This window comes from Mauremys reevesii, linkage group 2 (genome assembly GCF_016161935.1).
Source record: "Mauremys reevesii isolate NIE-2019 linkage group 2, ASM1616193v1, whole genome shotgun sequence".
NCBI lineage: Eukaryota > Metazoa > Chordata > Testudines > Geoemydidae > Mauremys > Mauremys reevesii.
This window is the reverse complement of record NC_052624.1, coordinates 165,106,429-165,122,986: the sequence shown is the minus strand read 5'-3', so window position 1 is coordinate 165,122,986 and position 16,558 is coordinate 165,106,429. Positions and strand designations below refer to the sequence as shown.

Below are 16,558 nucleotides of genomic sequence, written 5' to 3'. Positions count from 1 at the left end.
CAGCAGTGTTACTGGGAACATGTGGTAAGGGACTTCATCTTGAACCAAGTCTAATTTGGCAAGTTTTAGTACTAGGACATGTGTTATCTTTATTTCTTTTCTAACCATTTCTGATTTTAATGCCTTATACTTGTACTCAATTAAAACCTAGCTCCTTGTAGTTAAATAAACTTGTTTTCTCCTTTAATAAAAACTCATTCAGAGTTGTGAACTGTGTGGGTACTCCATTTAAAGCAGCAAACTGTTCCATGACTGGGAGTGTATTGAGGTCACCCTGCAAGTGGTAACCAAGGCTGGTGGAAAGCCAAAGTGTGACTGATGTGTGGCTGGCAGGCTGCAGCCATACACAGACACCCAGGGTGTTACCTGCATACTGGAAGGGCTGTGTGAGAGTGGCCCAGTTTGGAGCTCCAGCAGCAAAGCATCAAGAGGCATCTAAGTTTGAAAGACAGGGGTGACATAGCCGCTTGCTGGTCTGGATTGCAGTCCGGAATGTCATAATTTGTCCAAATACTTTGCTCAATTGGGACCGATTAAGGATAAAAGACCCAAGGAAGAAGATGAAGTGTAGATGGATGAGGCTCATAATTTAATTCAGTTTACCCTAACTCCAGAAATAAAGTCCCTAGGTCTACCCACATAAACCCAGCCGCAGAGCTGGGTCCCAAAGCAAGGTGCACAGTGCAGGATCAAATCACATTGCCTCATTTGATGAAATAATGGGCCATGTTGCTTGGTGATGTAACTCCACTGAAGTGAGAGTTGTCGTACTAGCAGGCAATTTGTCCCAGTATGTTCAAGACAGTATAGCTGGGAAATTTGGTACCATACAAATCTGTATACAAGAATGTAATAGAGGTATGATTTTAAAAGAGGGGTCTCTAAAAGTTGACATTTGAGCCCTGGATTTAATTTAAGTTTAGGATCTTAAAAAAAAAAGTAGAGGATATAAGAAGGTAAAGGATGAAATCCTTCCCCCATCACCTTCTCTTCACTCTGCCTCTTTTGGTTATTCATTTAATTCCTGGATATATTCCTATATATTCTCCACAATGGTAGCAGATTCATTCTGATGGGGATTTCAAATAAATTTGGAAAGATGCACAGGCACGTGAAAAGAGAACCTGATGCACATGCGTATTTGTGTATTAAAATTAGAATACTCTTAACCTCAGGCTTCCCAAGTAGCCTAAGGGAGTTAGGTACCTAAATGCCATTAAAATTCAATGAGATTAGACTGCTTTAAAAAGTACAAGAATGTTTTTCGTTTCAGGGAATTATGGGACAGCTCCTTGAGACATGGTACAGAGAAGGGGGATTAATTTCTCTAAAGCAGATGTGCTTCAGAGTCTCTAGCTTTGTTAAAATTCAGTGTGTAGTGCAGCTTTGTAAGAGAAATGCTCAAAATTCCTATCTGAACATACCTAAGGTGTCACTTACTTTGCAGCTCAAATATTCATAAAGGTCAAGTCATTAAAAAAACAAACAAACAAACAAACAAAAACCCTTATTGCCTTACCTAAACTGAAACTTACCCACTCTACAGTTCCAGGAATATTTTTGGCATCCCAGGGTCCGCTTCTTTTTTAACTGTCAACAAAATGATGCTCTCCTGTTTTTTCCCTGATAACATTTAGCTTGGATCCAAATCCAAGCTGTGTATGTAAGTTTTAAATGAGCTGCCTGTGTGTTACCACCTTTTCATAAATCAACTTATCACTCCTCCTTCACAAAGTTTTATCCAAGTGATCCCTCTGATGTTAAAACGAGGAAAAAGTGATAGCTTTTCTCTTCAAAATCTTTCTGTCCTCATCTCAATCTTGTGTGCATCAGGAAAACAATAAATTCTCCAAAGGCTTCTGTTCTTTCAAGTATCAGGACAATTCAAATTTCTTACAGGAGCACTGCAGCAACATAGCAATGCAATCTAATCAAGTATTAGAGCTCCAGGTTCTATGCTGGAGGTGATGTCATTGACACAGATTGCGGTGGACTGAACTGAATACCACATTAAAAAAATCCACAGTGCTGACTTTTAAACCATTGGAAAATTGGAGCCAAAGTCATGCTTGTTAATTGATTATTTTCACTTAGCACAGAGAGAATGGGACTGAAGTGTCAAAATATTGGCTCACCAAGAACTAGCTCATTAATAAGGGACAATTTGAAACATGACTGTAATAATGTGAAACAAGTATATTACTTCCTTTTTTAATATCCAATAACATCTAAAATGAACTATAAAATTTTGGGGGTTTCTTTTAACTGGCTTAAGCTTAAGTTTATGTTTCTCCTGCAACAAAAAGATAACACTAGTACTTAACTAACAGAGTGATCTGTATTCATAAAGCTGCATTAGATTAAAGGGAGGTCAGGTTTGTTATTGGCGCCACAAGGACCAAAATATGAACTCAGGTCTTGACTGATTAGTAAAGGATGAAATTATCAAGTCTTTATTTTTTTCGTACACTTAATTGCAAATATGTCTATTGATAACTCCCAAGTCTCTAAAAGAGTTATATCAAAAATCTACAGTGAAACTGAAACTACATGAGGGATATTTGTGTTTCTGCATCTTGATGCAAAAATTGCTCTATTTTTGTGCATAATTAATGCATTTTGTTTAAAATCCAAAAGGGAATCCTTTTGGTTAAAATCCATTCATAAATAGGCAGAATAAGTCTCATTTACACACACACACTCAAAACATGGCAGATGTAAAGCTCACCAAATAAAAACTATAAACATTTGTGCATATTCATTTACATAAGTAGATTCACACATTTAGATACACAGAAATAATTACATTTGTACACAAATTTGCAGTTTATAGAGGCCATGGGGCTTTAGTTATCACTGTAAATCCAGAGAGACTCCATTAATGCCCATGGAGTGACTCAGGTATAACTCATGGGCAGATTAAAGCATAGGTACCATGGCACCATCCCCACTTAGCCGGGAGCTGGTATGGGATCTATCCCATTGGCGCTGAATCTGAGGTAATATCAAGTGGCCGCTTTAACTCCTGGAGAACAGTAGTGACTTCCCTACACCTGGAATAACAGGAGCTCCCTTCCCCTGAAGATACAGAGGTGGCAGAAGAGGTTCCTCAGTACTTTCACTGAGCTAGTGGGCTATCTATTTGGATGATGGACCAGGCCTGCGGCTCTATTTCTCTTGCCACATACACTTACAGACCTCAGAGCTGTCGATCTTGGCATTAACTCCCCTGTTGACCTTCAAGGGGAGTTCACACCTCTCAGACCTATTGTTCCAGGCTGTCTGCAGACTCCGCTAGACATCAGTGCTTCAGTTAGGCTCAGCTCATATTTTCATGCTTTCTTTCGCAACTGTGAGTACTAGAAACGTCCTTAAAAATAATAATAAAAGTTGAGATGCTTATGTAGTCACATGACTCAAAAAAATGGAACCTGTACCTTAAACTTGCCCTTGAGGAGAAGGAAGAAAGGAAGTACGGTTGCTGTGGCTGGTTTTGTTTGCATCTCCTTGTAATATTTTTTAAAAATTGATATGAAGGGCACTCAGAGTTGTCGACATGTATCCTTTGGTTTGAAGTCAAAATAAATACAAATAAAAATAAATAATAAATATTTGGCTGAGGGTTTTGTTTTTTGACTTTTTCCTTTTCTATTCATACTGGAGATCTTCTACTCCTGGTTCTAGATGTGTGGACATTATATACATCATGATTTTATTCTTTATATAATAGATAAAAGAGACCTCAAATAATGTAATGTGTTGTTTCATTTAAATATGTAGGGTCAGATCCTCCGATGGTATACATTGGCATTGTTTTGTTGTGTTCAATGGAGCTACATTGATTAAACCAACTGAGGATATAGTCCATATTTGAGAGTCCAATGCATATAACATATCCTTTTTTTTCAAGCTGATTTACTATGTGTGCATCTGTAGTACTGTGTACTCTATCTGAAAGACTTCAACAATTCTCTCCTGTGGAACAGTCCATCCCTGAGAGGTATAATTGTTAATAGCCCTCTTCTATCCTACATAAATGGGAAGGGATAAATGAACTGTAGAAGTGAACACTTTTCAGATAAATCAACTCGACAATTTTTAAAGAAAATTAAACCCTCCCCCCAAAACTTTCATTTGCTGGAATGAACTGGATCTTTGAACAATATTTCACGCTGTCAATTAATTTTCTAAAAAGTTTTGCTCTACTAAGTCAAATGAAATTCTCAAATGAACTATGTAAATAGGAGTTAAGCTAATGTTATAAGTTCTCTGTTTATCCCTGAGGGTCCAGTTCATGTTCTACAAGAGAATTTAAGTTAAAGAACTGTTCTGAGGGACACGTTGACATGAAATAACATGATTTATGTTCACATCCATCATATTGTCAGACTTTGGACAGATGTTGTTTGAGCTAAACTGAGAAACAAAGCAAAACATCTTAATCAGATAAAGGATATTTCAAGCTCTCTTTCACAATACACACAAATGCACTCTATCATGGTACATCATGAAAACAGCAGAAACAGGAGCCAAACTGACCCCTCCTAATGGGAAAGGGGTAAGAAGACTGAAAACTCGGCAAGATTCATCTCACAGAAATTGTTCCATCTAGCGGGAGGGGTCTGATAAGTAGTGGGCCCACATACTTTGGAGATCTAAGGATCATCCAGATCCATGGAGACAGGAACTGTCCTATATAAGTGCTTTCATCTCTGTGTGGCTCTGCCGGCACCTCCTGCCACTCCCCCTGTGAGTGCCCATAGAAAGAACTAAGAGGAAGAGCTTGCATCAGCTTCAGTTCCTGACCAGATTTCAACTAGAAAAATCTCTAAATTCAGCCAGGAACAATGCAACAAAAAGTAGTTTGTCCCAAGTACCATCTCCCTCTCCTGCTATTGTCACTTTTGGCACATAACTGACCCAGTGCCATGAAGCCCAATTGGAGGGACTCCCATGGACAAGGAGAGGGAAAGTGTGCTGTGGAAACTCAACTCCTGCCATAGGGATTTCCCAGGACAGAGCTGAAATGAATCTCGGCACATAGTATAAATATTCTCCCCCTCCCCCACCCATATAGATACCCACAGGTGTGTTGGGTGTGGTTTTTCAATTAAATACAATACTAACAGTAAAATAATACTAAATAACACAATACATTATTATAGTGCTGGTGAGAGAAATATGGCATATATTTTCAGAAAAAAACATTAAGGGCAAGATTTTCAAAAGTGCTAAGTGACTCAGGAGCATAAATCCCATTGGGACTAAAATATAGATACTTTTGAAAATTGTGTACCTTCTGTGACTTGCTTTTCATTTTCAAAAGGGACTGATTTTCAGAAATTTCTGAACACCCACTCTCAGAAAAACCAGCTCATTTAAAGCATCTCAAACTGGGCACCCAAAACACCGATTCATCTATAATCACTAGCTCATTCTGAAATGGTCCTGAAGGAACTCAAATATGAAATTGCAGAAATACTGTGTTATGTAACCTGTCACTTAAATCAGTCTCTCTACCAGATGCCTGGCAAATAGCTACTCTGATGCCTTGTTTTTTTAAAGGCTCCAGAGGTAATCTTGGCAATTTCAGGTTGGTAAGCCTAATTCAATACCAAGGAATTGGTTGAAACTATAGTAAAGAACAGAACTTCCATATGATCCAAAGCAGTGCAGATCAAGGCATGTTCATTTTCATCATCTGAGTCAGATGTCACCAGCAGAAGGTTGATTTTCTTTTTTGGTGGTTCGGGTTCTGCAGTTTCCACATAGAAGTGTTGTTCTTTTAAGACTTCTGAAAGCATGGTCTACACCTCATCCCTCTCAGAGTCTTAAATCTTGGGTCGAGTGCTGTAACTATCTTTAGAAATCTCACACTGGGACCTTCTTTGCGTTTTGTGAAATCTGCAGTGAAAGTGTTCTTAAAATGAACAACATTCTGGGTCATCATCCGAGACTACTATAACATGAAATATATGGCAAAATGCGAGTAAAACACAGAGCATGAGACATAGAATTCTCCCCCAAGGAGTTCAGTCACAAATTTAATTAACACGTTGGTTTTTTTTAACGAACATCATCAGCCTGAAAGCATGTCCTCTGGAATGGTGGCTGAAGCATGAAGGGGCATACAAATGTTTAGCATATAAAAACTTTGCAACGCTGGCTACAAAAGTGCCATGCAAATACCTGTTCTCACTTTCAGGTGACATTGTAAATAAGAAGCGGGCAGCACTATCTCCCAAGAATGTAAACAAACTTGTTTTTCTTAGCGATTGGTTGCAAAGAAGTAGGACTGAGTGGACTTCTAAATGCTGAAGTTTTACATTATTTGGTTATTGAGTGCAGTTATATAACAAAAAAAATCCATATCATGAAAGCACAACTTACAAATGAAGAGATTGCACTACAGTACTTGTATGAGGTGAATTGAAAATACTATTTCTTTTATAATTTTTACAGTACAAATATTTGTAATAAAAATAATATAAAGCGAGCACTGGACACTTTGTATTCTGTGTTGTAATTGAAATCAATATATTGAAAATGTAGACAACATCCACAATATTTACTAAATTTCAATTAGTATTCTATTGTTTCAGAGTTCAATTAAAACTGTGATTAATAGTGATTAATTTTTTTAATCACAATTAATTTTTTTAATTAATCTCAAAATTTCCAGACTACTGTACCCCGTTCAGGAGGCAAATTTGTCTTGCATACCCCCAAGTTTCACATCATTTAAAAACTACTTGCTTACAAAATTAGACAAAAATACAAAAGGGTCACAGCACACTATTGCTGAAAAATTGCTTACTTTTTCATTTTTTCCCTATATAATTATAAAATAAAATTCAACACACATGCCATGTTGAGAAATACATATAGTATATAGATCAGGATAAATGGTCATTGTCTGTATGAAATGTTAGTTTGTACTGACTTTGCTAGTGCTTTTCATGTGGCCTGTTGTAAAACTAGGCAAATATCTGGATGAGTTGACGTATCCTGCTAGAAGACCTCTACGTATCCTTGGGGGTACATGTACCCCTGGCTGTGATCCACTTTACTAAGAGCCACAGAAACCACATCAGATGTGTTCAGTTAGTTTGCAGTGTCTGTATTCCTGAGTACAATTTTCACACTTAAAGTGCGTAGTTCAGAATCGGAGCATTATAAGCAATCATTTTCATACTTAGAAGCTTAAAGCTAGACTCCTAAGCAACAGTAGCCTGATTTTAAAACGTGCTGTGCACCTGCAGCTCCCATTGACTTCAGTAGGATTCTGGGATAATTAGCACTTTGGAATAATCAAGTCAGTTTTATGTAGGAGCCTAACTTTAGGCACCCGGCTCTGAAAATAATTTTGTATGTGGTATGGACAGAGATACAAAAGAATGTATAAAAGACTTTCTGCTATACAAAGAGCATATATGCTTTTGATATCTGACTGGGCACACATACAGCTCCATTAACTTCAGTTTACAAAATTTGGCCCTATAATGCTAGGAAGATCTCACAGGGAAAACAATCACAAAACTAAACGTGCAGTGCTTTCAATGCGTAAACAGATATTGATATGAATCACACACTATGTATATTTGTTTCCTTTAACTGCAGCTGCTTCTTGGCTTTTAGTGTTGATGAGGGGACTATACTTCTATTTTAACAACTAGCTAGAAATCAAATCAAGCAGACTTGGCAGCTTCACTGCACAGACAAAAGCAATGGAAATAATCCACATGGGGAAAAAAATAAAACCAAAGAAGGAAGAAAGGGAGGTAGCTATAATTCTATACTGAGGCAATCATTCTGCACTAAGGATAGAGCAGACCCATTGGACTATATTATCTGAAATGGAGTAAGCCTTACATTTCTTAGTCAGCCTTTGGTTGGTTTTGTTTCACAGCCTTAATGTTATTATTATTTTGCATTGAAAAAAAAATGAGTCCATTCATATTTGATAAAACAGTATGATGATGTGGGTAAATAACTTTCACACCTGAATCTTCCAAGTAAGTCTGAGACCCCAAATTCGTTTCCAACCTGACCTCCTCATTTCTCATGCCATATACGTTGTTACTTTCTGTTTGTTATCTGCATGCTTATTTGCAGACCTCCCAGAGATACCTGAGAGGGTATCTTCAGAGGTTATAATTTTATCCTTTGTGAGACACAATTCAAAATGGCTCAGTGTTGAAGTCCGCCTTCAATTTTTCCTGTGTAAGTGCTAGGGATGAGTTTGTTCCCTTTCCTGCTCTCCCATAGGCATGGGGAGATTGTGATGAAGTGCAACATGAAGCAATTAAAGGGGCTAATTTTTCTATCATCTGGAAAAAGGCACAAGATTTAATGGCAGAAATGGCAGATGCTGCCAGCATTGACTAATCTTAGCTTTCTGTATCTCTGTCTATTAGTCCCACGCAGATGTGAGTAGCTCATGACCTGGGTTAGTAGAAAATTGAGGTTAAAGGCCTTCCTCCTTTGCTGTAGGCCCCTCCAGGTTAAACCAATCTAGTCTCCCTGCAGCCTTTCTATCTAAGCTCCCCCATGCTTTTATCGTCTGTTTGAAGCATAGTTCCAGATATTAGCTCATCCCTTGGTAAGCAAAGAGGTGGAGAAAAATCTGTTATTAAAGTCTGCTGTTCTGATAAATAAAACACATGGCTTCTTTTCCTATCTATAGTGGGGCGTGGGTCATTTGTATCTTATCTGTCTTTCTTCTCTCCTTTCTTATGAAGATCTAAGTGTTTGGGAAATTTTGCTGAGGAACTGATTTATTGAAATAGAAAAATAACCCACCTATTTTATTTAGGGGCATGATTTTTTTAAACTAAAATAGTTCAATCAGTAAAGCCCCTGGTGTGAATGCAGTTATACTGGTACAAAGTGCTTAGAGCAGAATAGCTTAATAGGAATAAACAATACTGGCATAACTGCAACCATACTAGTGTCTTCACTGCAGTGAGTTGACTGCTGATACTTCCCCGTCGACTCTGCCTGCGCCTCTTGCTCTGGTGGAGTACTGGACAAGCCCTGAGTGAAATCCTGATTCTATTGTTTTCAGTGGGTCCAGGATTTCACCCAGCTGTGCTGTTTCTCCATCCATCAGATGGGGTTAATAATGTTTACTTACCTACCTCAAAGGGATGCGGGAAAGATTAATTAATGCATAAATTAGTACAATGCTTTGAAATTGAACAGTGCTGTATAGATACTAAGTGTTAACATAAGCAGCAGCAATTATCAAAAAAAATTACTGGGATAGCTACTTAATGGTTTTCATTAGAACTGCCTGTTTTCAGGCATTCATATCTTTTTGAAATTTTCACCTTTCAGCATGAAATTTTTCAGGCCTTGTCTTTTTGAGATCAGTTTTTTAGTCTGAACAAAAGCTACTCAGTTATTTTGGAGTATGCACAGAGTCCTGTACTTATGCCATATGTTTATCTAATTATGTTATATCCAGCAGTATATTGGCAATTTTATGAGCAGGCACGCTGTATAGCTTAAGGTACTTCATTTTCAGTTTTTACTGGTTTTCATCTGAATTTTGGACCACTGAAGTACATGCAAATACTGACTACGTGGAGTAGATGTGTTTATGTTAATAATAAGTTAGTCAAAGTGTAAATGTGAGGCTGTTAAAGTAAAGCAATGTAGTGGAAGATACACATACACACACATGTATGTATCTGTGTACTATTAATGTACATTCATGAAATAAACCACAGAATTAAACAGCTTTTACTTTCAATACTCTTTTCTCTATTTCCTGCTTTTTTTCTGTCTTCCGATCCCCTAATATTAACCCTGATATTTACCAAGAAAATTGCAAGTTAACTTTTGGCACTGCTTTTCACCCTTCCCCCATCCCATTTTTGTAATAAATACACCTCTACCCCGATATAATACTGTCCTCGGGAGCCAAAAAATCTTACCGCGTTATACATGAAACTGCATTATATCGAACTTGCTTTGATCCCCCGGAGTGCTGCTTTACCACGTTACATCCGAATTTGTGTTATATCGGGTCTCATTATATCAGGGTACAGGTGTACTAATAAATTCCAGGGAAATTTTAAACAAAATAAAAAAGTGAAAATGAAGGGCCTTTTGTAGAGCACATTTACATTTTGTCTGGCCCCAGATCACAATTTACATTGGGGAACTATGAGGCCAGTTTAATTCCTGATGTAACACTATTGAACACAATGAAATTTCATTGCACCAGAAATGACAGCATAAGGATAACCAGTGGGTAGTGGCTTGGGATTTAGGAGACATGAGTTTAATTCCCTACTCTACCACAGGCCTTTTATTTTACCTTGCTCAAGTCATTTAGGGTATGTCCACACTTTGAGTTGGGGTTGTGATTCCCAGCTTGAGAAGTCAGCCATGCTAGCTCTGGTGAAGCTAGCATGCTAAGAATAGAGTGTAGCTGCAGTGGTGCTAGTGGCAAGGAGGTATAAGCCAACCTGAGTATGGCCTGGTCTACACTTGCAGTGGGGGGATTGAGCTAAATTACGCAACTTCAGCTACGTAAATAACGTAGCTGAAGTCGACGTACTTAGATCAACTTACTGTGGTGTCTTCACCGCGGTGCGACGACTGCTACCTCTCTCTTGTCGACTCTGCCTGCGCCTCTCACAGTGGTGGAGTACAGGAGTCTATGGGAGAGCTCTAAGGGGTCGATTTATTGCGTCTAGACTAGACGTGATAAATCGATCCCCGCTGGATCAATTGCTGCCTGCCGATCCAGCAGGTAGTGTAGACATACCCTATGTTCCTAGCATCTCAGATGGGTATGCACTCAAGTTGGCTAGCAGCTCACAGCACCGTACTGCACTCTACTTTTAGCATGCTAGCTCTATCAGAGCTAGCACAAGTATGTCTTCTTAAACTGGGAATCACATTCCCAGCTTGAAATGTGGACTTCTGATGGGGAGAATATATCCCTATCTCATGTGGGTGTAGTGAAGATTAACACATTTAAGATTGAGAAGCACTCAGATGCTCTGGTAATGGGGGCCAGACAAGCACCTAAGATAAATAATTATATTTGGTTAACCGTGGATTGGATTAATTTTCTTTTCTTCTTAACAGATCTGATAAACTGTGAGACTTATCTACTGCATAACATTTACTGGTATACCTTCTTCCCCATTATTCACAGCTGCCAAAATATACTTTGCTCCACAAATAAAAAATTAGCAATATGTTACCGGCCAGATTTCCAAAAGCACTCAGCACCAGCAATTCCCGCTGAGAAGCAGCAAGCAGTTACCCTCCAATTTATAACAATTGTTATGTCAAGAATAATTGTTGCTGCTGGATGCTAAGTGCTTTTGAAAATCTGTCCCCAAATGCCTGTGTACATCCTCTGCTATACTTTTGTTTATTTGCTCTGCTGTATATTCTTCAAGTAATAGTGTGCCAAGGTGACTTAGGAAAGTCCATGGGACTTGCACCCCTGAGTTACTTAGGTGCGTTTGAAAATCCTACCCCGTACTCCCTAAGCCATCAATCTGTCTTCAGTGGGACTTTTGCTATTATGAGGTCTAAGAAAGAAGTTTGTAAGGAGCTCAGGATTTGATCCTAGGAATGTACAAACATCTTCAAATCCAACAGTAAATTTACCGATCTAAAAAGAAAACCAGCAAATTAGGAAACCACATAGGGTCTACACAGCAGCTGGGGGGTGCCTCTCAGTGTGGGTATACAGACTTGCTTGCAATGCTGAGTGAGCACGCTATAAATAGCAGTATGGTAATGGTGACACGAGTGACGGCTTGGGTAAACCACCTGAATACAATGCCAACCAATTCCTGGGTAAGTCGTTGGGTGGCTAGTCTAAATTCCATCTCTGCTGCGTTGGCCACACTGTTTTGGGGGGTTTTTTATGCAAGAGCTTGAGGAAAGCTAATGCATGTATGTCTACCCACGCTGGGAAGCACACTCCAAGCTGCTTTGTAGTCATACTCCTACTGTCAGAAGAAAAGTAAATGGTATGCAGTATCCTTTTGGTGTACCTTTTTTATTTTTATTTTTATTTTTTTTTAAGATTAAAGGACAGTGTTCAGGTGAAAAATGTAAGGTTTACAGGAAATTCATTGTAGACCAGGTCATCAAAACAACTGTTCTAAGAGATAAAGATAAGGCATTATCTATTTCTGACAGAGGGGTGCTATAGACTGAATATGCTATCTGTCATTCTTCTACTACTGAGAAGTCGCAGAACATTTCTTCAGTAAATACTTGCTGCTGTTTAGACTCAATTTGCTCTGAATATTTGAAACATGACTGTTTGGTTCTAAGAGGTGTCTATTGCTATTTAAATGGGGCTCAGTTTGAAAGACAAAACAGGTTTTAAACTTATGGCTATCATGTTATTGCCTTACTTAATGTGTGGGAAAATGTAGAGACATCATTGTTCACCATTCCTATAACCATTCTAGGCATCTCTAATTTCCCTCCAGTTTACATCAAAAACTGCATTTATTAGTTAAGCTCTATTGCTGTTGCCTTGTTTAGGGACTTATCCACCATTGCTGGTGTCCATACAACTCACCTGAATGCCAATTAATTGGCACTGAGTGGAGAATAGAGTCCCATAGCGTTTGCTAAATGCTTTAGTGTGAAAAAAAAAGGTTGTAAAGATAATATTTATATAAAGATATTACTAAGTTTCTATTAATATGTTGACAATAGGTTCAGATCTGTCTAGTTTGCTCTCTCTCCCCCTCTTTTTTATTATTGAATACAGTAATATACAATATGTTAAGGATGGGAATATGGGGCAAAGTCAATGGGCTTCCTCCTCGATTTCAATGAAATTGTGCCAGGTGTGAATTTCATCCATCTCATGAAATGAAAAAGCCCCTTAAACTTTGTGGGTTTGGAATGTTCTCAGAGAAACCAGGTGAAATCCTGGCCCCATTGAAGTCAGTGGGAACTTTGAAGTCTATTGTAGTCAATAAAAAGAGAAATGCATAAGAATGATGATCTCCTCCTGTATATATCTTCCCACACTGAAAATCAGAGTGAGTAAAGAAAGCTCCAGAAAGTATCAGCACCCAGCTAATACTGTCAAACAAATGTTGCTTTCTGGCATGTTACATTTCACATTCTGAACGGACAAGTTTAATCACTTCTCCTAACTGTCTCTCCATTTCTCATATCAGTGGAATGTGAGGGTTAATTTTTAAAAGACTCTCCTCCACCAGGCCTCTGAACAACTGGCTGGATTTATATTTGCACAAAGCTATTCTGAAATTTATTATGAGCTTCAGAACTAAAAATGGCTGTCACCTCATACTAAATAGCTGTCAGTCATGATGTATTACTCTTCTCCCCTCCCCCGAAAATAAAACCAGATTAAAAGATTTTCAGATTCCATTTGGAATATTTTGCACAACATTTTTATCACATCTCCAAGGTTAAACTGTACATGACAATATACTCATCAATATAAAATACAATCTAGTCATGGTATGACTAAGTTAAAGGTGCTGGGAAAATGAATATTTTAACTTCCTGTCTTTGGGAATTAATATTCTCAATTTTAAAATGCCATTGGTATAGCATTTTTGTCTCAAAGGCTCTGAGTCTAACCTGCTCATTGAAAGGATTGGAAACAGGATTGACCCCTGAATATTAATATACCATAAAATATAGTACACTGAGATATGTATGTGTGTATCCCATTGTGTAATAGAGTGTACAGAAGCATTCATGCACACAGAAGCTGGTCCAATTTTTTCCCCTCATTAAAATTTGACAACAATGAAAAAAACCTCCCGGTTTTCCTGAAATTCTCCACAGAAATCTTTTAATTTTTAGTGAAAACTCAGAATTCAAAAGATTTTGGCTAAAACCTTTTGACAAAATAACTAAATTCAGTGGGAAATACTTTTTGGAGAAAAAAAATCACGTAATCAAAAGCCAAATTTTCTGCTGAAATACATTTTCTACAGGAAATTTTCAACCAGGTCAACCATATTCAGTGTGTTTTGGATATTTTGGTGACCAAGAAGATAAGGCAAAGTACCAGTATTTTAATTATAATTCTTTGGAAAGAGAGTCAAAAATGAGGAGCCAGTTCTGAAATTGAATTATATGGGAAAAGTGGAGAAAAAGAAAACTAGTACATTATACTTGGTGTATTCACAAAAACAAAAGAGGCAGGGTCGGGGAGAATGATATCAACCATTACTAATGACAGGCTTGAACAACACATCTAGTTTTGTGGGTGGCATTTTTCTTTTTTCCTCTCCACAAAAGGCTTGTGTAAACAAGTCATGTTGTTGTTGGAGTTTCCCATCATAGTTGACGGATGAGAGTCAGTTTGTTTCTGGTCAGACAGATTCATTATTCGTCTCAAAATCTTTGCTTAGGTAACATCACTGTGGGGGACCCCACTTACCCTGTGGGTGCAAAGAAATTCAAAGATGAGCTTCTGATTCTAATTACACTTTTCTCTAAAACTTACGTGGACATCACTGTTCTTTTTCTTCAGAGCAGAGGCTGAAAATCTAGACTGACATTCCGGCTTTAATTTACTCCACTGTGGGAGTGTGAGAGGAAGAATGGCACAAGGCATGAGTCAATATAGAGTGTCAGCCCAGAATTTCAGCCTTTACTCAGGATTTCCATGCTTTTGTTGGTTTAAGTGAATGCATTAGTGCTTCAAACAATGCAGTTTCTGGTGGTCCAATATCCTCTTTTAAAAATGATTGCATTTACAAAAGAGAAAGAAATCATTTTAGCTTGGGAAAAATAAGACAATGAAATGTAAATTCTCCTTTACAGCTATTGTGCTCTATTGTTTAAGTTGAAAATTACAGTCTTTAAAACTCTAATTTACTCCTTTGTATCCCTTTGTAAACAGTTGTGCTATTAAATTATTATGGTCTTATTAAAAACTGGATGTTGTTCGTTACCAGCTTATAGTTGACTACGAAAATGTGCAGTTTGTGAATACATGCACTAATGGAGTAAAATGATTCCTTTGAAAAACTACACCGAATATTCATTTTGAATTAGTTTTAAATGTTTAAGTTCTGAATGAAGTTAGGGATTAAAACAACACTGGCTTGAGACACACATAATGCCTAAGATGGCCCTAGGTGAGCTTGTCTTCCTAGCTCTATCAGTGTAACTGAGTCCAAACCTTTTACTCCCTGCTGATCCAGGCCTCTGCTACTTCTCAGTACAGACTGCTAATGGTGCCAGGGGAAGATTCTCCACTGGGGTAAATTGTCAAACCAATGGAACTGTGACAGTTACACCAAGAATCTGCATGAAAGACCTTTTCAGTGAATAAAAAATAAGAATGTATGAATTTATATTCAACTAGGATTGATGTATTATCTCTATATATGCCTAATTACTTACATCAGCCAGCAGGTCTTAGAACCACATTTTCACCCTCTTTGCCTTTCCTTCATTCTGGTTCTTGCTAAATAATTTTTCCGTTTCTGAATTCTTATTTGTTTCAGTTATCTCTGTGTAAATCTTTATTCTGGGAGATGCAGAAGTTATATTGCATTATACATGAAGGTAGTGTGGAAAAAATGAATTTATTTAAAACAACCAATTTTTAAATCAAAAAAAGATTAGCAATGTTGTTCCAGGCCATGTTGTAGAGCTCAATTTTTGCTTTTTGTTATGTTTCCCCCTCTCCAATCATATTGTAAGGAAGAGGAAGGGATATTATAGTTTTCATTGAACAATAACCCTCCCCCCACACACCACCACCAAACAGTGAATCTTTTGATCTGAAAATTGCTTTTTCTTAGAATGCAAATTTGTATTTAGAAATCCAGTTTCTAGATATTTGCTGAAAAATATGAGTATATTTTCACTCAAATCAGTCTTATTTTGAGCCAAACCAACAAAATGTTATGGTTTTCATTGTAACATTTTCACAAACTCAAATGAATGATGAAAATGTCTAATTTCAAGGTTCAAAATTTCACTGAAAGCATTTGCCATGTTGGTAATGCTATCTCAGTTGTATTTCAGGAGCCTAACAACTTTATTTTATCCTTGTTTCAACTAAACAAGGAAGTGCATGCAAGAACCCGTTCTACCATTCTTTCCAATTAATGCCAACTGGCAGATATTGCTAGGTTGATTTTGAAACATTACAAATGGTAGTTAAGGCACCTTAACTTGCAGTATTCTTTTACCACAATTTTCAGGCTCTCACACACAATCATATTTTTAGTATAAAACATACAACTACAAATAACAGAAAAAAAATTCAGAAACTCTGATGTGAAATCCTGACCATACTGAAATCAGTGCAAAGCTCTCATTATCTTCAATATGGCCAGGATTTCACTCCTTGCATTTAATTTTCTGTTTGAAAGCACATTAAGAAGTTATTTGTTATGACCCTCTTTCATAATAATCCTTAATTTCACTATTACTCTATTTGCAAATATCATACAGCATTGTTACTCAAGGTGAGGAACAGGCACAGGAAGTAATGGTTGTCTCTCATTACTCACCACAGAAGCCCTGACAGAGTGAGGTAAACAATTAAAGAGTA

At 37.6% G+C, this 16,558-nt stretch overlaps 1 long non-coding RNA gene across 1 annotated transcript; it reads right to left on the bottom strand.

Moving 5' to 3' along the window:
* Nucleotides 1-13,466: 13,466 nt before the first annotated feature.
* Nucleotides 13,467-15,500, bottom strand: LOC120399223. Its single transcript, XR_005595039.1, has 3 exons — nucleotides 15,397-15,500; nucleotides 15,173-15,310; nucleotides 13,467-14,426 (listed from the first exon to the last, which is right to left on the bottom strand). It is a non-coding gene; the product is annotated as an uncharacterized LOC120399223 (long non-coding RNA).
* Between the last annotated feature and the right edge of the window lie 1,058 nt (nucleotides 15,501-16,558).